At 37.2% G+C, this 23,284-nt stretch overlaps 1 protein-coding gene and 1 non-coding gene across 3 annotated transcripts in view; both read right to left on the minus strand.

The window, feature by feature from the left end:
* LOC149073973 (USP6 N-terminal-like protein) overlaps positions 1–23,284 on the minus strand; it is a 152,108-nt gene that overhangs the window by 109,175 nt on the left and 19,649 nt on the right. The gene's annotated exons all lie outside the window — the stretch shown is intronic.
* On the minus strand, positions 17,240–17,311 carry TRNAA-GGC (transfer RNA alanine (anticodon GGC)). Its single transcript has one exon. It is a non-coding gene; the product is annotated as a tRNA-Ala (tRNA).

The following is a 23,284-nucleotide window of genomic DNA, read 5'->3' on the forward strand; positions in this document are numbered from 1 at the left end:
AATATTACGGTTATTTTTCAAAAAGAAAAGAATCGATGGGCACTGCACCTTTATACGTACAGTACATAGCGATTTTGGTCAGATAGAAATACTCTCTCTCGAGCTCTTTTTGTTTATCCCTGCAGGAGATTTTGGAAGGGGGGGGGGGAGATGCAATTTCTTTCTCTTTTTCTGTGCAGTAAAAAATAAAAATAATGGAGGAATCGCCCTTGGTCACACAATTTTTCTACTAACCAGAGCAAAAGTGTTTTCCTGTGTTGTGAGGAGTATTAAAGGAATTGAAGGTGTCTTCTGATGTGGGAAAGATATATTGAAAGAAAAAAAATATTGAATAAATATTTGAAAAAAACAAATGAATCAAAACCTATGATTTGCTGACCATTTTAAATAGGGATCCTGTACTTGGGCCTTGTTCCTACTTGTCATACGAGCAGAAAAAAATGTGCGCACACGAGAAAACCCATGCACTTTGGCGCCCCCGATCATTGGCCAGACTCTATTAGTTCAACCAGGGGCAGCTCGGTTGCACTGGGTGTGCTCTAGAGAGTGTCAAATCTGAAGTGAAAGGGCAAAAAAAAATTAGGAAAAATTATTTGTGTCCGCTGTAGGAGGGGCGCCAAGTCTGAGGTAGACAGGGCGAAAAAAAAGGAGAAATGATTTCTGCCCCCCTCTAGTAGGAGCACAAAATCTGGCGTAAAAGACTGGCCCTTTCTTTAACTGGGGCGTCCAGTCCGAGGTAAAAGGGTGAAAAAATGGGAAAATTATTTCTGCCCTCTCTAGGAGGAGCGGCAAGGTAAAAGGGCAAAAAAAATTTGACAGGTTAAGACATAAAATATTGCTGTTCCTCTTAACGCATCAAAACGAAGTCATTGAAACAAACGGTTTTTTTTTTTAATTGGAGAGGTCGGGGGCCCAAAAATAGGTCCTGCTAGGGTAGAGATTTTGTTTCGAGCTGCCCCTGAATGCAACATATGTGTGTGTGAACCGTACAGATTGAGTTGTCTTTTGTTGCCAATAAAAGGAGATGTAGAAAGAACAGTTGGAAGTTACAATTAGCTGAGCAAATTCGAAATAATAGAACCATAGATCGAACTCCTTTTTCAGAACAGTTTGCTCTGTACAAGTCTCACAAACACCAATCGTCTCGGTAAGTTTGATAAATTTTGCAACATTTATCACTTTTACCGGTGATTATGGATAATCCTTTTAGACCCTGTATGCACAAATGTGCGGGTTGCTTTCTTTTACTTTAGATAATCGTTTTTTAACATCAGGGATGTTCAGCCCACGCTTCAAGAATTGTGCGTTATCATTGAGATTAAAGTCGAAGTCCATGAGGTTAAAAAAAATCGACAGAGAGAAAAAAACAACCCCTTCACAATGTCGTCTTAATGATGGGCCCAACCGGGAGCGGCCTCAAGAGCAGGGCCAAGTGATGTTTTTGAGGCCTTACCTGAAAATTCTCCAAAATTTCAAACTCATCTCATTTTTGCGAGGTACCCGGGTGGGCCCATGCGTTAAGACGGCAGTGCTCAAGAGTAGAGGGGCCTCACAAAAATGAGATCTAGTTAAGATTTTCTAGAATTTACTAGGTAGGGCCTCAGAAAACCCACTTGTCCTGGGGGGCCATGATGCTCTTAAGACGGCCCTGTCCCTTCCCAGGGCCGTAGCATGCTTTTTCGGGAGCAGTATTTTCTTGGAGTCTCCTTGAAATGGTTATGCTCAGAAAAAGGAGGAGTTACAAGCGAGTTCCCCCCATTGGGCTTGGGGAACCTCCCAAGTTGCAGAGGCCGGTGCTTTAGCTGGTTTTTGCTTGCCCCTTTTGTTTCTTAGTACTGGGTCTGAAAGGGATAATTTCAAATCAAGTTCATGAGTTTTATAAATGTAAAAGAAATCATACGTAATTTCACTGTAATTTAACCACTTTTATTATCAGTTTAGCCCATACGTGATGCGTGCACTACACAAATTTTACCATAAAATTCAATTAAAATAAGTACAACGAAGATAGATCCTTCCCTGCATAAATGTGTGACGTTTTGCTTTTTTAATGTTTTTAAATCTCATAATTAAATCAAACAAGTTAAATAGTAATCCCATTCTAGAAGCTTTTCCGACTTCTTCGTCCCTTAATAGCCAACCAAGAGTGGGGGGGGGGGGCGATGGGGACGATCACCACACCGAGAATCTGATAATATGGTAGAATGTAAGAAATGATGATATATCAGATGACAGTACTGACTAACAAAAATTGGCGCCTCTGACACATCACTCTGGATTCGCACCGGGGGGGGGGGGGGCGACGCTGACTACTGTTTTTGCACCGGGCGCCACTAGGTCTAAGACCGGCCCTGTTTGAAACAGAAGGGAGGCAAAATTTAAATAGCCATGAGGCGGCAAAGCCATAAATCTGCCTCTTTTATCTACAAACAGATACTTTGACTGGAATTTATGGCGTGTATACTTTTCTCTTTTAATCCATCAGCATATCTGATAACGAGACTATCTTTATGACTATCAATATGAGATTAATATTTAAAGCAGGACCCGACAAATAAAAAAAAAAGAATTATGCACTAGCCAAATTGCTTAACAACCAAGCATAATTGTTTGCTCAAGAGAAATGGGGTTCTTAAACTGTTTTTTTGCTTACTTTTACAAATAATCCCCTTATTTTGCTACATGGCACACTGTCATGAAATCAGAAAATTTTGTGTCGTCTATAGACTTACTTCAATTGAACAATTATATGAAGAAAATTGTAGGTGCAAATGCCTATTTTCTAGTCGCCATGGCGACCTGGCACCTAGGGTCAAGCCCTGCTTCATGGCAAGAGAATTTATAAAAATAAGATCAAATATTATAATTTGATAATATGTGCTAGTAAGAATATAATGCATGCTAGTAACAATATAATAACTTGGTGTGTGTTCTGTTTTCACACAACATTGTATCAAAAAATTATGAATTTTTTTGGGAAAATGGAAAAAATTAGATAAAAATCACTGTTTCTGTAATTATAAAAAAAAAAAATCCCCTCTCAAGGTGGTAAAACTATAGGTTTTCCCTGTGGGCGATAAAAACCATGGGAAAATGTTTTTACCAAGATAGTAAAAACCATCAATGGTAAATACCATGGCAACCCTGCTGTGTGATTTGGCACCTTGTGCAGCATTGTACTTGATGGTACTCGTGCACTCTGTAACTTTCCCAGTGCAAAAGTGAAAAGTGATTTTGCCAGTACCCTACCAGCAACTGCCACTACAATGTGTGCTGTGTCAGGTTTGGTCGAGATTCTAAAATTTATGTTGATCTGCCTGGGTGCCTGCGCGATGGTAGATATGGCGTGAATAACTTGTTAGTTAAATGTTGCTCGGAATGCCATAAAAGACATAAGGGTTACCGGATTCATGCCAGTCTGCAGTGGTACAGCCCTCTCAGCACTAACCCCTTTACCCCTTTCCCATGTGTTACCAGGGCCACCATTACCAGAAGATTGGCCTGGTAAGAAAATAATAACAGGGCAAGATTCGTCTCACCAATTTCGGTGCACCAAAAGTCTTTAGGACTCATTTCACCTCCATTTTATATATTTTGTAGAGGGAGGATAAATCAGCATCTATGCATCCATTATTTCAGAATATATAGGAATGCTGAGAAATATCTATAAAAAAATGTAAGCACACGATTGAATGTAAATTAACACAAAATAGATGAAAACTGAGCACTGAAGGTAAATTTAAATAATGAGAGTAACGATTCTCAAAACTAATGAAATTTTTAGGCATTGATTAAAAAAAATAATTTAAAGAAATAATTTCAGCACCACAATGAAAATTAAGAAATTATGAAAGAAATATTTCAGTATTGAGGTAAATTCATAAATCAACAGTAGAAAAAATTGCAAAATTGATGACAACTCAGAATTAATGCAAGAAATAATTTCAGAATTGGTGAAAGTCTCCAATAATTTACAGTGAGTTCAGGCAACACCACCTACCTTCTATAGGTGGTGTTGCTTCAGGGCCCCATAGAGCAAGGAGCATGGTGCGACCACACCTGTCACACACCCCTAAGGACGGTTCTGGTATGGGACATTTTTTCCAGCATGGCCCAGGCCTTCTTCGATCCTCTGCACCTTCGTTGAGACAGAGCGGCAGGCCATGATCTGTTTAGGAGGAGGTATGGGCCATTTAATCGTTAGTTCTTTCAAAATTGAAACCCTCATGCTGAAATAGGTAATCTGAAATTGAATAATTGCAGTATGCGTTTTAGAACTTTTTCCCCTACTAATTCGAATAAACTGTATGTTCATTATATTTGCCACGTCCTCCAAAATTTAATTGAAAACCATCACCACAGAATAATATTGCGGGTCATTTGAGTATACTGTAAAATTGAGCACAATCGATAAATACATTTTGAATTGCTAATTTATCATTGTTACGTACTTGGCTATCTATGAGGGTGAAACCCAATTTTAGTAGCACCAAAATATATTTTGAGGTACCTAAGGCCTTTCAAGAGCATCATAAGACATTTTCAAGGCGGTTTTCTATACAGGACTGGACTTACTGACTTACTGTTTACACATATCTCAGAAATCTTTGCACCAGGTCTAATAATAATGAGACCCTCTTATCCACCTGAGGTCCCCAAGCCGTCCTTGGGTAGCGGCCATGTGTTAGGATGGCACTGAAGTCAGGGCCGGAAATAGAGGGGGGCTGAAAAATTTAGGAGGCGCCAGTTTCACAGGGGGAGGGGAACAAAGAACACCATTTTAAAATTATAGAATTTTAAAGTTGTGGTTGCCGTAAAACTCTTAGTTACGACCCTGATGAAAGTACCCCTTATGCTAGTTGTTCTCAATGTGTGTGTTGCAGCTTTCTGGGGTGTCATGACAAGTTGGTTCAAGGGCGTAGCGAGGGGGGGAGGACTTGGGATTCTGGTCCCCCCCCCCCCGAAATGTGAGAAAATGACCGAAAAAAGGGAAAAAGATGGCCAAATCCATTGTTCTGTCACTTTGGTCCCCCCCCCCCGAACAAAATTTCTGGCTACGCCCCTGAGTTGGTTTATAGATGTGTGCCCATTTAAGACTTTGAAGTGGTTCTTTTTAAATTATTCTAGGCAAGTCAAGGATGACAATGACAAAGACAAGGCAGCCGTGGGTGGAAAAAGTTTGAGGAATGCCACCCTATGCCCACAAAACTACTTTTTATGTGGGGGAACAAGCGAACTAACAGATATGGAAAAAATGGGTAGCGAGACCTTATTAAATGCACTGCTATACACAGGGCTGCCTTTATCAGATGTGGAGCCCGGTGCGAAAATTATTTTGAAGCTCCTTAACCCGGATTTCTTATATTTTGGGGGGAAAATCGGGTATTCAAAGATTCATGCATTTTCACAGAATATGTATACAGAAATACTGAAAAAAATGTAGACATATTTAAATCTGTAAATTAACACAAAAATTAAAATTTTGAATCAATGAAAATTTTGAATTAACGAAAGAACAAAAATCACAGGATTTTAAATTCAGAAGTAATAGGGGGAAACCCTGGAATTGATTGAAATTCAGAATTGGTGAAAATTCGGAATAAATAAAAAAAAATCCCCAGAATTCATGAAATCATCCCTATAATTAATATAAATTCAGAATTAATGAGAGAAATAATTCCAGAACCGATGAAAATTCCAAAATCAAATCGGTTGAAGCTCAGACAGCTTATTTACTACAAAAAAAAATGCAGTCGATCCCACTTAGTACAACTTATTTTCGTGGTCTCTATCCTAACTAATTCTCAATAGGATTTCCCGTTTACAGCGTTTTCCCACTTAAATTTTTTCATGATGGTTTTTCGAAAAACGTTGTATTTGATGCATGTAAATATTGAATTCTGGCTGATGCTTTTGGAGTGCAAGAGATTAGAAACACATAAGCTAACAACTGAATGTTGTTTCAGCTCTTTGTCTGTGACCTTGACAGAGATTTTGCTAGTAGGCATGTTTTAGTAACAAAATTGTGTGCTTGTTTTTGCTGCGTTTCTTCTCAACATTTGCAAGTTTAGTAAACTATGTTTAGTAATTATAATTTACACCATCACCAGATGAACTGAATTATACCAAGTATTATTAGTACTCAATCATACCAAGAATTGTGAATAAAATTATTAATATTTTTCACAAATGGTGAAACATCTTTTACCTTGAAACAGAGATAGTGTACCTTGGCCTTGGATCGTGTACAATATACAACTTGAAATTTTCCTAGTTTACTTTGGAATACTCTTTTAACTTACATTAATTTTTAATACTTCTTTTAAATTTAAATACAATTTAAATTTCAAGTTCTACACTTCTCTCTTACAAATAATTTAGTTCCTCCCATTTCTTCTCTTCCAATCCACCTTCAGTCATTTCCTGGTCAAATTTGTTGGAAAAAATTTGAAGTTTGCACAGTGGGATCCGTGCAACAAAAACTTTTACCAAATGAATTTCCTTTGGAGGAGGGGAGAGAAAATATTTTATTGGTCACAGTGCCAGATTATAGCAAATGTTGACATCACAGATGTTATATCTCTAATGAAATCAACCTAGTACCCAAGAAACTTACAGAACTAAAAGATTTAAAAACATTTAATTTTCATTTCTTCAAATACAATATAGAATACAGGCGAACTTGACTTGAATTCAAACTTCATTAATTCAAATTTTTGGATAATTGAAAGTTTGATATTCAGTTGATTTGTTTGAAGTTCAGATATTTTATTTGTAAGTCTCTTTTCTCAGAATTCCTGACTGAATTTTAATCATTTCTTTCTTTGTTCCATGGTTTACTGACCTTTTCTAGAATATAAAATGTAGTACTGAAACATTACAAAAACGAATCTGAGAAAGCAACAGAGGTCCTCATTCTAACAATTGCAGAGGCTATGGACATGTTATTTTTTTTAAGGCTTAAAGCTCAAAAATTGCATTCCCTAAATCAACTTGAAGATTTTGCACAGTGTTTAAGAGCATCCAAAACAGAAATGAAAATTATAATTCTACAAATGAAATTGTTTTTGGGACCGTTTAAGTTTTATATAAACGCTAGTTGTAAAAATGAGGAAATTTTTATAGTAAGTGACAGCATTTAGTACATTTTTATAATTATTAATAGTTTGATTTTTTTTTATGCAAACACAGTTATGCTATACTGATGAACTGAATAATTTAAATGAGCTTTGAATTAACCAAGTTTGACTGTATAATTATGCATTTCATCTGCATAGATGTGTTCCTACCTCCATTATTGTTACTTTTGTGTATATATATCGGAGCTAAAGGGTCCAACACACACAATGTTTTGCATTGTTTTGCAATGAGCCCTCAGCTGACTGAAAATGTTATAACGTAAAAATTCCCATAATAGTGTTTTCCACATTTTTCTTAAAATTCTTCCAAATTGTTGTGCAGTAGTACTGATTGTTCTGTGATGTGTATTGCAGATTTTGGCATATTCTGTTTTGGGGCTAAAGGGCACGTCACAAAAGGGAAATTTTACAGGAGAGCCACTTAACCATTTGCAGTCCTATGTTGAGGTGGACTTAACATAGGTTTACATCAGGAAATGATGGTACTTCATTGTTACAACAGCCTCTTATGATAATAGAAAGGCCTCCCTGTAAATTCGGCTTCTTAGAAAAACTTGTAAGCTATACAAAAAACAGCAAAGCGACAAACATTCAGGGAGCCTTTCTTATTGTGAGGGAGAGGCTATAAATTAGAAACTATATCAGTGTTTCCCAAAGTGGGCGATGGAATGGTCCAAGGGGGCGGTAGAGGCTACGGGTTTAACATAGTATCCTCCTATGGGTTCACTTGAGTTGGGGCAATGAGAGAAAAAAATTTCTGAAGGGGGCAATGGAAAAAAAAGTTTGGGAAACTGAACTGTATCAACAAAAACTTCTAGAGCCCTAAGCGTTAAAGATATTTATTTAAATAGAACTTGTCCTGTACCTATGTATAATGCAGAGGTTCTCAACCAGTGCTCCGTGCGCACTTCGCAGGGGCTCCGCGGCGACTCAAGGAAAATAAAATAAATCATTAAATTCGATAGATAAATAAAAAAAAGAGGTGTCTGCAAGGGGTCCGCCATAAAAATTGTGTACTGAAATGTGCTCCGCGAGTCAAAAAGTTGAGAACCGCTGGTATAATGCAATGAAAATAGTGTAAATTAATAGCATTATTCCAATATTGACAAAAATGGACATAGTGCCCTTTACTTCCGGTATACAGGTATATTTATAATCATATTTGTGTCATTATTTTGATGTTTTTTATTTCAATGTACGATTTATATAAAAAAACTCATTATATTATTTTTCTAGTAATATTTGTAATTTTACCGTTTTAAGGTTCAACATTACGTTTCAAGGTACGAGACTCAATGTTTTACCGTGGAACATTATAGCCCGCTCTTAAATTCATATTTCATAGTTGTAGTAGAACAACAGAAAGGTAATTTGAATACCATATTTCCCTACATTAGCCAGCATCAGGGACGGTCTTGAGTACTTCGCAGCTTGGTGCAAAAAAAGCTTTGTATCCCTCTGAACAGGGGTTTCCTAATACCCCAGTGTCCATGGGTATCCTGGTGCGTGGCAGGTTCAAAATTGAGAATGACTATCAAAATACTATTTGATGGTCATAAAAACGTCATTCAGCAATACATATAGACAATGGTATCCGCTGCCAGCGAGAAAATTGCAAGTGTGCCTCCAGGCACTGAAAGGTTCGGGCTGTTAAGACTAGGAAACCGATTATCTACCCAGGGCCTCAACTGGATACTCTTTCAGCTGGGTAAACATGCATTATGCCTCCGTCATGTAATTTTGAAAAAGTGCTTAAAAGAAGAATTTAGCACCCCCTCTGGTCCAGCGCCAAAGGACACTAGATCCACCTGCACCACCCTTTTTGGCTTGGGGAAGGGGGGTCTGTCAAAACACTAGGGCAGGTGGTTTTCAATGTCTGAATATTGGAAGATCTCTATCTTGAACTGAATTTTAATTAAGGTATTGCTTTTTTTTGGTTAAGAAATTGAAGTTAAAATGTAATCAAAATACTTTTTATTCCCTTTTGCGGCTACCAAAAATTTAACGGACCGGTTCGGTCGCACCTGCTTGGCCAGCATGCCTTTAAAATCGGACCACACCAGCTTTTTGAATGTTGGAATCCAATCCACTTACGGCATGCCGGAAAAAGCTAGGTTCTGTAAGGATCTCAGGATACTTTTTAGAAGACCGATATCAATCTACATTAAATACTGAATAAATACTCCAATCGGAATAAAATAATAGTTTTCACTGTAGCAAACTTGTTTTGTCTGGAATTTGATAACAATTAGAGATGGGACGAATATTCCGCATTCGGCGGTTTGGCCGAATAATGCTTAGGTATTCAGCCGAATATCTGTGCAAATCTAAGCACAACAAACTAATTTTAAAAAAATTAGATTAATTGGAATTTTTCGCATAAATTAACAATTTACGTATTACATTTTATTGTGCGGTGCATACCTATCCCTTAAAGTGAAAGAGGTTATGTCAGGGTGAACTTCTAAGATAAGTAAAACATGAAACTGAAAATAGAATCCTACTTCAATAAGGTGGAAGTGAGCATGAATAATTACACAAATTCACTAACTGAAGGATGTACCTAGACAAGATATGTATTGAGCTACTGAAAGGGGCAAAGAACATCTAGAGTGGAAAAATAAGTCGCACATTTTACGATGCGACGATACTTGAGAGTAAATAATGGTTGACATTTCCTTAATTAGATGTAAAATTGTAACAAGTGTTGAAAAAAAAATTGATTCTGTAAATACAGTGATACCTCGGCTTATGAATTTTCCAGCTAACAAAGTTTTCGTGATTTTTCTGCTTCGGCTAACGAGCACAGATTCAGCTAACGAACATTTTCGATGATATGAATGCACGCACTAACATAAAATAGCTGCATCGTGAAGTGAATTTTCGCACCAATAATCATCAGAATTACTGTCATTGGGGCCCGACTAACTCATGTCCACCTCGGAATCTTTTTTCAAATGTACCTGCACTTCTCTTTCTGAAATTATTTGAACTATTTCCCATAAAATGAAAGATTTAGCCAAAATAGAAAATGCATTGAAAAAAAAACGTAGCTTATATTTTCAGAGCATGCGTTCTTTCGGTGCAAGACTCTTAGCGTCAAGATGAACATTTTAGAAGGTTAGCATGTATCAAACACAGAAATGAGCTGGCCAAATCACAAATGGATGGGGACACTTATGAACTCAATTGGGTTGTTAATACGAGCGATATAGTGGACTAAAGCTGGTGTTGGTTGTGTACATAATGCGAAATAAAAAAGATCTTCAGCATCTCTCATCTTTCTGTACATTCTCATTTATACAATTTTGAAGCTGTTTATTTTAGCCTTCAATTAGCATTCCTTGGCGTTTTAAAAAAACTTGTCTTAAAATTTTGGGCAGAAGCTGGAACAAATCAAACGGTAAAATATCATGTTTCGGCTAACGAACGTGATTTCGGAATGAATCATCTTCATTAGCCAAGGTATCAGTGTAATATTAAAATACAATATATCATTGTTAAATTTGATTGTCAGTATCATGGCAATAAAAATTTTTCAGTTACCAGTTATTTATTTAAATATAATAAATTGTATAATTAAAATTCAATACCAACTGAAATTACCCCCCCCCCCTCCAATAATTTTATTATCAATTAAAAATGAACATTTATAAATTTTATTTGTAATTGTGATGAATTTTAAGAAAATTGATATTCGGCCAAATCACTCTTCCGTACCATTCCTAATAACAAGTGAAAATTATGAATTTACTTATCGTTTCAACCTAATTATTACTAGCCTAATACGAAATAAGATATTGTGTTTTTCAATTTTTTGATGTGAGTACGTCTTTTAAATCATCTGACAATAATGGATGCATTCTCAAAAATTTGCATAATGCTTTAAAGTTTAAACGCTCGTATCTCAAGAACTATTCAGAAGATATCGTGTTTTTGATAACTGCGGATAGATCTCGTTAGGACAAATCCAATGATAATATATCACTCTAGTTTCAATACCCTTTCCCGGTGTGGGCAACAGGTAAACACCATCTATAGCAGACATCTGCTATACCAGGTGTTGGCCAGGTTCACTTGCCACATTCGTAACGAAATTGTTTTCCGCAATATCTCGAGAGTTTTGCAATGCAAATAAAAGCCAATGGTATCATCTGATAGATATTTTTCAGACACACCCGAAGGTACAACTCTGTGGTTTCAATACATTTTTCAGTATGGGTATATACCACATGCTCGCGGCTTGCATTTGTAATGAAATTGTTTTACGCTATATCCCAGCAAGTCCGAAAAGTACATAAACGTCAAAATTGTATCGAAAAATAGATCTGGTTAAATAAAATTCAAGGGATACTTTGTGTTGATACGTCTTCTGGTTTGGGTACCAAAAATGGATTGGATATACTTGTGAAGCTTGTAATTATTTTTATGTTCAAATTAAGGCAATAATATTTCATCAAATTCGAGATAACTATCATCAATGATCTCGATATGAGATTGCGCTTCGGGGAGTTTAGTTTCTCTCACAAGATTCCTGCGATATGCATTTAGGGAGCTTAGTTTCGGTTGTTGGGAGCACTGAAGCTAGTTACAATCGGTAAGTTGAGGGACATGATTTATTCAAAATAATTTTCCTTGAGTTCTTTAAAAAACTGAATGCTAAATTTAAATATTTGAAATACTAATAATTCCAGTTTTAAGATTGAATACACTGAAACATTGAAATTTGGCATGAAAGTTCGAAATTCAATTAAGTCGGTATCTATCACGTTTCAAGACAAAGCACAAATTCACGTCAAAACTTGCGGCCGTGTCTGCGACATAGCCTACTCCAATTCTTTTTTTTTTTTTCCCATGTTCAGAGAATGAAAAAGTATGCCCAAAATTACAATTTCGTATTTTTTGCAATGCAATTCATTAATTTTTTGCTCTGATTATTCAAATCGTTAATACGTGATCAAAGAATACTTCGCAGTCTGCTGATTTGTCCAGTAGCTCATCTAATCTACGAGAACGAACATGCTTAATGTCCGATTGCAACAAACCAAGATTTATAAGTGGCAAAAGCAAACGTGAAATTCGAACATCTCCAATATACACTGCTGGCCACCCAAATTGCAACACCAAGAAAGACAAGAGATATCGCAACAATATTTATTTTGTAGATAACATGTTGACCAAGCATCAAATGATTAAATTTATAGACTTCTGTGAAGTGTGGTTCCTGCCAAAATCAGTAGCCGCCATTGTTGGAGATCACCGCTGCCACATGCCTCGGCATTGATTCAAAGAGTCTTTGGATGTGTTCTTGGGGTACAGCAGACCAAGCAGCTTCCAAAGTTGATCTGGTGTGGCAGCTGGGGATGTAATCTGGGTCAATCGTTGAGCAACCATGGACCACATGTTTTCTATCGGCGAAAGATCCGGAGAGCGAGCTGGCCAGGGAAGCAATTCCATCTGGCGATGGACGAAGAATCTTTGGACAATGCGTGCCACGTGTGGTCGCGCATTATCCTGTTGAAATATGGCTGTGGGCAAGCCCTGAAGGTAAGGAAGGACAAGTGGCTCCAACACCTCGGAGATGTAGCGCTGGCTTTTTAAAGTACCGGCAATGCGTACTAGAGGAGTGCGAGAGTGATATCCAATACCGCCCCATACCATAATACCCGGTGCAGGACCAGTGTGGCGGTGCATAACGCAGCTGTTCAGCATCCTCTCTCCACGGTGTCTCCAGACTCGAATCCGACCATCGTGGTGTTGTAGACAGAAGCGTGACTCGTCAGTAAAGACAATTTCATTCCATTGTGCCGTCCACATCCTTCTTTCATCGCACCATTGGCGGCGGAGACGTCTGTGGTTCTGCGTCAAGGGTAGACGAAGCAATGGACGTCTTGCGGACAGACCACTCTGCTGTAAACGGCGTCGAATGGTACGGGCAGACACTGGATGATGCGGTACAGACTGAATGTGCTGTGCCATGGTTCGTGATGTGGGTGAGCGATCCGTCACTGCCATACGCCTGTCATCACGTGAAGTGGTGCACTGAGGTGGATGCGATCGAACACGTCGGTCCGTCGTACCCTCCTGCATCCAACGATCACATATCCGCATTACAGTTGTTTGGTTTCGTCCAACACGACTACCGATTTCCCTGAAAGATAATCCACAATCTCGGTAGGCCACTATTCTTCCTCTGTCGAACTCGGATACTTGATCAAAAGATGATCGTTTTTTTGAAAAAACCACAAGAAAAACACAATTGCCGTACTTCAAATCGTCGAAATCTCCAAGCCTTAAATAGCGCTTTGAAGTGGCGCCACTGGCGCGCGTGATGTGCGTCTGCGCTGAAATTCTAATCATTTGCATATCTCACCTCCGCTAATGCATGTTGTAAATTTCATATTATTTGCATGCTTCCTTCAGGGTGTTGCATTTACGGTGGCCAGCAGTGTAGTTCGTGAAAACAGAAAAGATCTCAAAATGCAGAAAACAGATGAGGTTAAAATTAGCCAATTCAATCGATTCTCTGAGTCCAGATATCTATATAATTTTCTGTGATTCGAATTTCCCGTCATGCGGTATCACCCAATGTCTCATGTAGTATACAGATACTAAAAATGAATTTAGTGAAATCTTACGTTGAAAACTGACTTGGGGAAAAAAGTTTGAAAAATAATGTTAGTCTCCCCACATATGTGTTCTTAATGTCTGGGACGTGCACTTCGTTGTTATGTATTCGAAGTGTTCCCTATTGGCCAATTCGGAAGTGAACGTGACGTATGCATCAATTCATAGAGCTTTGTAACAATTTTTAGTTTGTCGGTTTGCGAGTTGGGAGCATAGGCGGAGATAGACTTGAAGGTCTGGGGGGGGGGGGGGTTAGATCAGACGACTCCACCTTTGACGCTGGGCCCCATCCGTATCTCCGCCATGGTAGGGAGGCTGGCTCGAAGTTGCATAAACGCAGGAAACCAACTTCAACCGACCACTACTGCATTGCGTCGGTTCAAACCCGGGCTTTCACAAGGCGAAACCACGGTGATCAGCGTAACTAGAACCGTCTCGACAAGTTCTGTGGTCCAAAGTTTCTAGGGATCCCGAGTCATCAATTTAAAAAAAATTGAAAGAGGGAAAGTGTCAGCATACAAAAAGAGCATACATAATTTTATTTAAAAAGAAATTTAATATCACGAAATTTTTCATTAATTATGGGAAGTTTCCGAGTTATTTAAAACTAAGAATTATAATCAAATACACACTGCTAATGAAAAACTCCGATAATTTAGGGGCCCTCTGTTTGATTCGGGGGCCTGTTGGTCCGCCTTCTTAGCAAACTTACAGGGAGTGAAATAGTAACGTGGAAATATCTAACGATGATGCAGACGCGCGTACCTACCAGTAATTTTGCACAAAATCTTTTTTCCATGCCTTTTCACTTGGAAGATTCGGTATTTATTCTACTTCGTGAAGATGGGAATCAAAATGACCGACGCTGACGTCACGGGCGAATGCTTTCTAATGGGCATCTCTCGATAACCATCGAACTCGTCTAGACCAGCCGACCGAAACTGAATTTTATAAGATTCGGGGCCACTGACTTTTTACATTAAAGATAAAAAAACCATGGCGGAACGGGAGGGTTGGGGATGAAATTTAAGTAAATACAAACTCATACGGAGAACGTATGTTTCAATCGTATCTTAAACTATAGAAATTAATTTGAAAAAAAGCCAATAAATTCAAAACACTGAACACAATTATCAGAAAATAAAATTCAAAAATAAGATAATAAATACAGTAATACCTCGGCTAATGAAGATAAATCGTTAAACGGAATCACGTTCGTTAGCCGAAACGCGATTTTCTATAGGTTTCTATAGAAAATCGTTCAATTTTATTCCAGAAACGGCTTAAAATTTAAAGATAAGTTTCACAAAACACTAAGAAGCTCGGTAAAAAATACAAATACTGACCCCGAAGGTTGAGAAATTGAATTTTCTGAATGTTATGCCGAAACTGATAATTGGTAAGAAAAGTGATTTGTCTCCTCCGGGAATCGAATCCGGGTCCCCTTGCATACCGGGCAAGAAGTGCGCTAACCAATACACCAGAGACACTTTTCAATTCCTTATAACACGTATTAGTAGCGTGAAGCGCTCAGTGGAGACAGCAGCCTCCCTTAAATACAGCAATTTTCGCCCCAGTTGGCGTTTTTGTATTAAGAGTTGGTATTTTTTCGACCCTAAATATACTGAGAAATTGAATTTTCTGGATGTTATGCCGAAACTGATATTTTATACAAAAACGCCAACTGGGGCTAAAATTGTTGTAGTTAAGGGAGGCTGCTTTCTCCACTCAGCGGTTCACGCTACTAATGCGTGTTATAAGGAATTGAAAAGTGAAAGTGTGTGTCTAGTGTATTGGTTAGCGCACTTGCCCGGTATGCAAGGAGACCCGGGTTCGATTCCCGGAGGAGACAAATCACTTTTCTTTCCAAATATCAGTTTCGGCATAACATCCAGAAATTCAATTTCTCAGTATATTTCGGACCTAAAAAACACCATCTCTTAATACCCGAAGGTTGAGTTACACAACTTCACAATTGGATGGAGAAGAGAGATGGAAAAACACTGAACATATCTTTTATTGCACGCTATACAGTCGAGTTCATGAGTCATGGTGAAAAAAAGTGTGAGATGGTGTGCTATGTGATATATTCAGCTAATTTCTCATACACATGCAGATGGAAAAGCTAAGTTCCAAGAATGTCCAAAGTGTTCAATTTAGTAATGAGAGTCTTACCGTATTCACTGAAACATTCAAGTCTGAGGTTATTTTTAAAATGTCTATTCTCGTAGCTTAACCATTCATTTCACATGAAATGGCGCAAAATCTTTCTGAAAGAGAAAGAGGAGTGTGTATCTGGAAAGTGATTCCGAGATGGAAATATATTAATTTGACTCAAGTGATAGTAACTCATTGGATTCATTTTGGTTAGCAGAAAAATTTAATCTCACGACTCGGCTGTTTCATGTCAACATGTGCATCCATACCAACTAAAATGTTCGTTAGCCGAGGCAGAAAAACGTCGAAAAATCCCTAAGTGAAGCGTTTGTTAGCCGAGGTATCACTGTAATTAATCAATAAACCATCTTTTTTTAAATATTTTTCAAAATTCAAATAAATCCGTTTTTTCATACGGTACTAAAAAATGTGGTACATCAAATTTTCCCTTTAAATTTTGAAGCACAAGAAAAAGTAAAACTGAAAAAATATAGTTATAGTAATTACTAAGGCTGGGAAACGATTAAAGTTTTTTCACTGGTAAATCAAAAATTTTTAATCGATTAATCGAATTTCAATCGAATATTTTCAAGTGCTATTCATTCATAGCAAACGTAGTGTTGGTAACTATGTAATATTAATTGATGTTATAAAAATATATTCTATTCATTTCACGCATCTATCCACTGAATAGGTGTAAATAAATATAAAAATAGATTAACAAATAAAAGCCGCCCGCTTGAAGCTATTTTAATATTGTCCCCTATACCAGAAACATGAATGTGTAAATTTCTAGAACCTGGAAAACGACTTTTGAATGTTATTCTATGAAAGTTGTTCTCCTAAAATGTTTCGTAAAATGTGTTTCAGTAGGGGGATACGCATTTGCGTTTCTGAAAAAAGTTAGCAAAATTAGTGATCCAACCAGCTGATAAACCCAAAAGAGAAAATTTGCAAATTCATGTCTCTGGTATGAAGGGGACGATATGCTGAACATGCTTGTCATATCCTGGAATTTCTTAACTTGGATCTTTTTTTTTTTGTAATCGGAATTTTAGAAATCATTACTAGTTTTCGTTGAATAGACTCGTTTCCTCATGTCGAAAAATTGGATCAAAATATTGATTCAATTATTTTTAAATAATTGAATTTATCTGAAAACTTATCCGTTCATTTATCTGAAATATTATGTATAGGAACATACTTTAAGACATTTAATCGGTTTAGTCAAATATCAAATATATCAAGTTATACAAGATTCATCGAAAGACTGGTTATTTGTGGAGATGAAGATTACAAGGAAGAAAATTCATCACTGCCTCCACGGGGACTCGAACCCCGGTCTCTCGCTTGCCGGACGAGTGCTCTACCATCTAAGCTATGGAAGCAGATAGAATATTTAAACCTTGGAGCGTATATATATGTTGAAAGGCACCGTACATGGACGGCGTCAACAATCAACTAACGAGTTAATCAAGTATATTATCTACTAAGTATATATCAACTAATCAAGTTATATTATAATCGACTAAATTAATATAATAAAGTTGATAATATATTAAGTTATATTATAAACTTTTAACAAAAATGTTAATCGAATTTTGATAGGATTGATCGAGTCGATTAACTCAACGAAAATGTTTAACTGCGATTAACCGACTCTATTAATCGGATCATCCCTAGTAATTACGTTCACGTCATTCTCCAAAAGATTTTCGAAACTGACTCTTTATGAGAAAAAAAAATTGAATGCATCTATAGACATTAAATGACAAGTTTCAAGTTATAAGGAGGGCATTTATTACACTAGTTCTCCCCAGAAAAAAAGACAACAATGAAATGAAAGAGAAGTAGGGAAAATATTCAACGCGCGGTTTCCAATGTACCAACAGATACATTGGTTTTTGTATATTGTTGTACCTAATGTATCAATACAGATACGTTAGATACAACCATATTAACAACTGAGGTGTGTCAAAAAAGCAAATGACAAAGATGCCAGGACAGATACCACACTGGAAATCAATTACTAAGAGTTGAGAGGATGGATTAGGGACTTTATGGCAAACGTCCAACTTGGCAATCATACCCTCTACTGGTCTCTTTCCCTCCCTTGCCTAGTTTTACACACAAAAACCTAAAATATATACAGGGTGCATAGCAAACAGAAGGTATGGCATTTTACTGACGAACCGTTGATCCTAGAGGTATACTTCCAATTAGAAAAAGTTTCCAAATAACGTGTAGTACTCAGATGCGTCCTTCATGTTTCAAGGGGTTGTATAGTTATTAAAATAAATAAAAAATAGCTTTTCATACAGCCCCAGCATGCCACAAAACCCAATTAGAAAGTTACTGCCCTGTCTCCCCTGATAACAAAAAAAAACTTCATATTTCTAAGTACAATATTCACCGAGATATTCGAATTCGAAAAACGGAGGAAAGTTGGGAAAAAACAGCTCCAAATGCGGAAAACCCGTTTTAACCACATTTAACGCCATTTTTCGAATATCTAAGTGAATATTGCACTTAGAAACATTGAATTGTTTTTGTTGGCATCAGAAAAGACATGCCAGCAACTTTCTAATTGGGTTTTGGGGTACACGGGGACTGCATAAAAAGTTTTTATTTTTATTAAAATTTTTTATTTTAATAACTATACAACCCTTTGAAACATGAAGGACGTATCTGAGTACTACATGTTATTTGGAAAGATTTTCTAATTGGAAGTATACCGCCAGGATCAACGGTTCGCCAGTAAAATGCCATACCCCTTGTTTGCTACGAACCCTGTATATACACTCGTGTGCAAAATTAAAATTAGCACATTATGCCGAATTTCTGGAAAACTAATGGACAGGTTTTAATGAAATTTGGTACGAATACACAGCTATAACAGAGAAAGATGTACCATACAAAAGTTATAATACGCACGCATGATTGTCAGTTATTTGATCATTTTTGCCGCACTACGGTCATTTTCTGCACACGAGGGCTAATTAGACCAGGACCTACAATGTATTGCCGATTCCGAACGGCAGCCTGTTTTTATACTCATTGAGAGGTTGGTGCGCTAACCCCTCGATGAGGGACTACCTGCGGTAGCAATCTTTTTCTTTGGTCATGTCACCATTTTCGTTGTCATAATTGTCAGTAAAGCTCATCATTACAGGAATGTCCAAAATCCACGTTGCGAGATCGAACCGAAAATGAGGGTATGGTCCCCTCTCACAATCAAACAGGTCGCACAGCGCGAAGGCATACTGGACACGAAGCAGTTGCGGAGCTCCTGAGGCAATCGGTCCCACTCCTGCAGCAACGCAGTTTTCAGCTCCGGGATGCTTCTCGGAGGGGAATAGCGAGATACAATTGCCCTCCCACGAGCGTCCCAGACATGTTCTGTAGGATTTAGGTCAGGAGATCTGGCTGATCAATCCATACGCCAAACAGTCTCACCTTCCAGATAATCGTTTGGCCAGGTAAACCCGATGTGGACGAGCGTTGTCGTCCATGAACAGAAAACGACGGTCAACTGCGCCCCTGAAAAGTCGAACACAGGGCTCTAACATCTCCTCTCTATGCTTCCTAGTAGTCAGGGACCCTCTGTCAAACACATAGAGGGGTGTGCGGCCATCCAACATGAGGCCTGCCCAGACCATGACACCTCCACCACAATAGTGGTCCATTTCCCTGATGTGGGAGAAATGGTATCGGGCCCCAGGCTCTCTCCAGATGAGGGTACGTCGAGAATCGGTGTCCAGGCTGAATCTCGACTCATCAGTGAAGAGCACGGTGCTCCACTTAAGTCTGGTCCAAGGCTGATGTTGGCTGCACCATCCTAAACGCGCTCTAGTGTGCTGCAATGAGCGGGACGCAAACAAACAGCGGGTCTTCTATATCTACAAGGTGGCAACTATCGACCGCCCAATAATTACACAACTTGTGAAAAATTAATACAGAAAGGTGTTTTCCGTTTTAGGATCGGCCGAATGTTAAGTGAAGTTGTAAGGTTTTAAAATTTTGTGACGTGTCATTTTCCTAACGGTCAGTAATTTGCCAAACTCAGAACGAAAGTACATTTCTCCGCCAGCAGCGGGTTGCCACTTCTTGAAAATTAACTGAAATATTCAATCCCATTAGAAGCCAAATTTGGGTTTCCTTCACGACTGGCGCTTTTACTCTCCATGTAGTGTGATATTATAACCTTGTTATTACGTATAGCTTACGTGTTAGCTTCATCGCCTATGTTGGCAAATTCATCACCACATTCGTAAAGTGTTAGTCAATTGAGACCTGTTTGAAATTGTTTTTAGCCAAATTAACTTTTTTGCCAAAATGCGGCAATTTTTTTATACCTTCACTATTAATTCAAATTTTTTAACGGTGCATACAGTGTGTACGTGTTTACTGCGCGATCGTTTTTTTACGTTGTTGTTTTAATCAAATTATATATACATGTTGATCAATAAAACGGCAATACTTTTTGGGGATTTTTGAACTTTCATCGAAACTGTTACGCGTAAAACGCCTCAATGAAGTATATGAAAATATATCTTGACGAAGGTGTGACTGGTAGAAACAGTAAAATAATAACAACGATTCAACCAAAAACTTTCAATCAAACTTATTATGTTATGAATTGACCTATTCAAAATAATTTTTGGTTTCGGATTTTTTCTATCGATTACACCACTCAACGCTGATTTTGTTCTCAGATATTTCAGTGCTTTTAGGGCACTGATTTCGAATTTGATCTGACATTGGTTTTATCAGATCGACTCTAGTTTTTGAGATAAAGTGAACGTTAAATTTCAATGGTAATACCATAAGCAAAGCGTAGATATATGGGGAGGCATAGCAAAATGCGGTAATTCATGAAATTCTCGGAACTTTTATGATAATATTGCATTTTCAATCCGTTGAAAATTACCTGTGTATCAACGTTTTTGAGATTAAATAACAAATTCAAGAAAACCTCTACAATTGGAAAAACCAATACATTTTTTCAAAAAATTCGGAACGGAGAAAAAACCGTGACTATTCCGAAAAATACGGGAGAAAATGAAAGACTTATGGTTACCCTATTCACAGTGACTAACTGATTTATTTATTTATTTTTGTAAAATCCCCCTCCTAACAGCGAGCTCTAGATCCGCTCATTCCTTAAGCAGCATATAAATCACATTGAGACTGTGCGAAATGTAAATTATTAATGAACTTAATATCAATACATAAACATTACTTAAGTCTATTTGGTAATGATATAAATGTGATAATGTGTTGAATAAAATAGGAAAGTAAATAAGAAGTTGAAAGAAAAATTTCCACACAAATATTAGTGGCCGCATAATATCAATATATTGAAATATTGATATTATGCATTATCTCAAAAACTAGAGCCAATTCGGCAAAACCAACACCAGTTTTGAAATCAGCAGCCCCAATATACTCTAAAACTATTGAAATTTCCTTTTGGAAGCATGAAAATATTTTTTTCGTAAAATTTGGCTATTTTAATCTACTAACGAACGTTTAGTTTTATGGTAGTTATTAGAGCCAGTGTATTCGAAAAAATAATTTTGAAGAATAACTTCCAACCCTCTCAAAAATTTTTAAGGGTAGTTTGGTAAAAGATTTCTTTCTTTCAAACCGTGCACAACTTTGATCTACCGCCATGGCCAATTTACTACCGAGTGAGTTGAGCCAGAAGTGTGAGTAACGTGCACCGAATATAAGGTACACGTCACAATATTCTTGTATACTGAATGCCATCAAATTAGAAATAACAAAAAAAAAAATAGACGCAGTACTTTCTGTAAAACAAAGCGAAATAAATAACCCTTATTTTAACCAAGCTGGCGTTGAGATGCAAAGAACATATTCTGTGATTTGACTTATAAAAAAAGTTTTCTCTTTTTCCTGAAAAGTGTGAGGGAAAAAAACTTTTTTTTTTTTATGTCTTTCGTTTTCTGAATTTTTGTGAGGAAGTTAATACATTTCAAGCATTTTCAAAAACGCCAAGTTATACGTTTGGTGAATTTGGCAGGATTATCAAGTGACGTAATCAATTTTAAAGCGTTATAACTCATTAATTATGGGTCAAATCAAAAAACTGAAAACACTTTTCATATTAGTTTTTCACAAGGAATCACGTGTATGGGCGGTCTATATTTACCACCCTGTATAAAATAACATATCCTGATTATTTGACTGACTGATTCATCATAGCCGAGCCGAACCAGCACTTATCTCTAGGAAGTGCTGGCCGAACTCGCTGAAGCTATATTAATGATATTCGGGGTCAGTGGTTTTATTTCATGGTGTAAAAACTCACTAAGAAAGGGTTTTCCAAAATTTGAATCCTAAGGGAGGGGGTTCAAAGTATATAGAGAAATCTTGACGAGCCGAAACAGCTCTTGGGCCATATTGATGAAATTCGGTCAGTAGTTTTATTTCATGATGTAAAGACTCACCAAGAATGGATTTTTCGAAATTTCACTCCTAAAGTGGTCATGAGGGGGGGCCCTCAAAGGTAATATGGGGCAATCATCGTTGAGCCGAAATCGCTGAAGCTATAAATATGAAATTTAGTCAGTAGTTGTAAAATTCACTAACGAGGGATTTTTAAAAATTCATACTATGGAGGGGTCCATAAGGGGAGGTTCAAAAGTTATATGGGATAGATATTAAAACATATATAACATCTTGAGATCATACAACAAAGAGCCACTGAAAGTATCAGCGAGCATGGAAAATGGGAAAAAAACGACTTTCCATCTTGAACAGTATATAATGCTGTCTATGAAAAACCTTTTCATTTACAATCAGTAGAATTTGACAAATTAATTTTTTTATAACGGATTGCTTGAATTTTGGATCACCCTGTATTTGTATTTAATTATAGTTTTGTGCACTAAAGCCCAGGACCACCCGTATTAGTCACAGGGCTGGTGTGAAAATAATTGCGGAGCCAGGGACGTCAAAACTAAAGTTTCAGGGAGAGGGAATTGACATCCAAAAATTCATGCGTTGTTACGGAACGTACAGTAATGCCGAAAAATATCCATGCAAAAAATATACACACACAATTTAAATGTAAATTAACACAAAAATTAATGAAAATTTTTAATTGTTGAAAATGTAGAACGGAAGAAAATTTCAAAGTAATGAAAGAAATAATTCCATAACTATGAAAATTAGGGTCTAATGAAAGACATAATTTGAAAATTAATAAAAATTTAGGATTGATGTAATAAAAATAGGAAAATTAAGTGAAAAAAATATATCACAGCACCCCAATGAAAATTCAGAATAATTCTGGAATTATTTCTTCCATTTAATGAAAAATTTAGAATTAATTA

The sequence above is a fragment of the Pholcus phalangioides genome, unplaced genomic scaffold (assembly GCF_987345545.1).
Source record: "Pholcus phalangioides strain wild (caught in Gottingen) unplaced genomic scaffold, Ppha-v1.0 ptg000017l_1, whole genome shotgun sequence".
NCBI classification, from domain to species: domain Eukaryota; kingdom Metazoa; phylum Arthropoda; class Arachnida; order Araneae; family Pholcidae; genus Pholcus; species Pholcus phalangioides.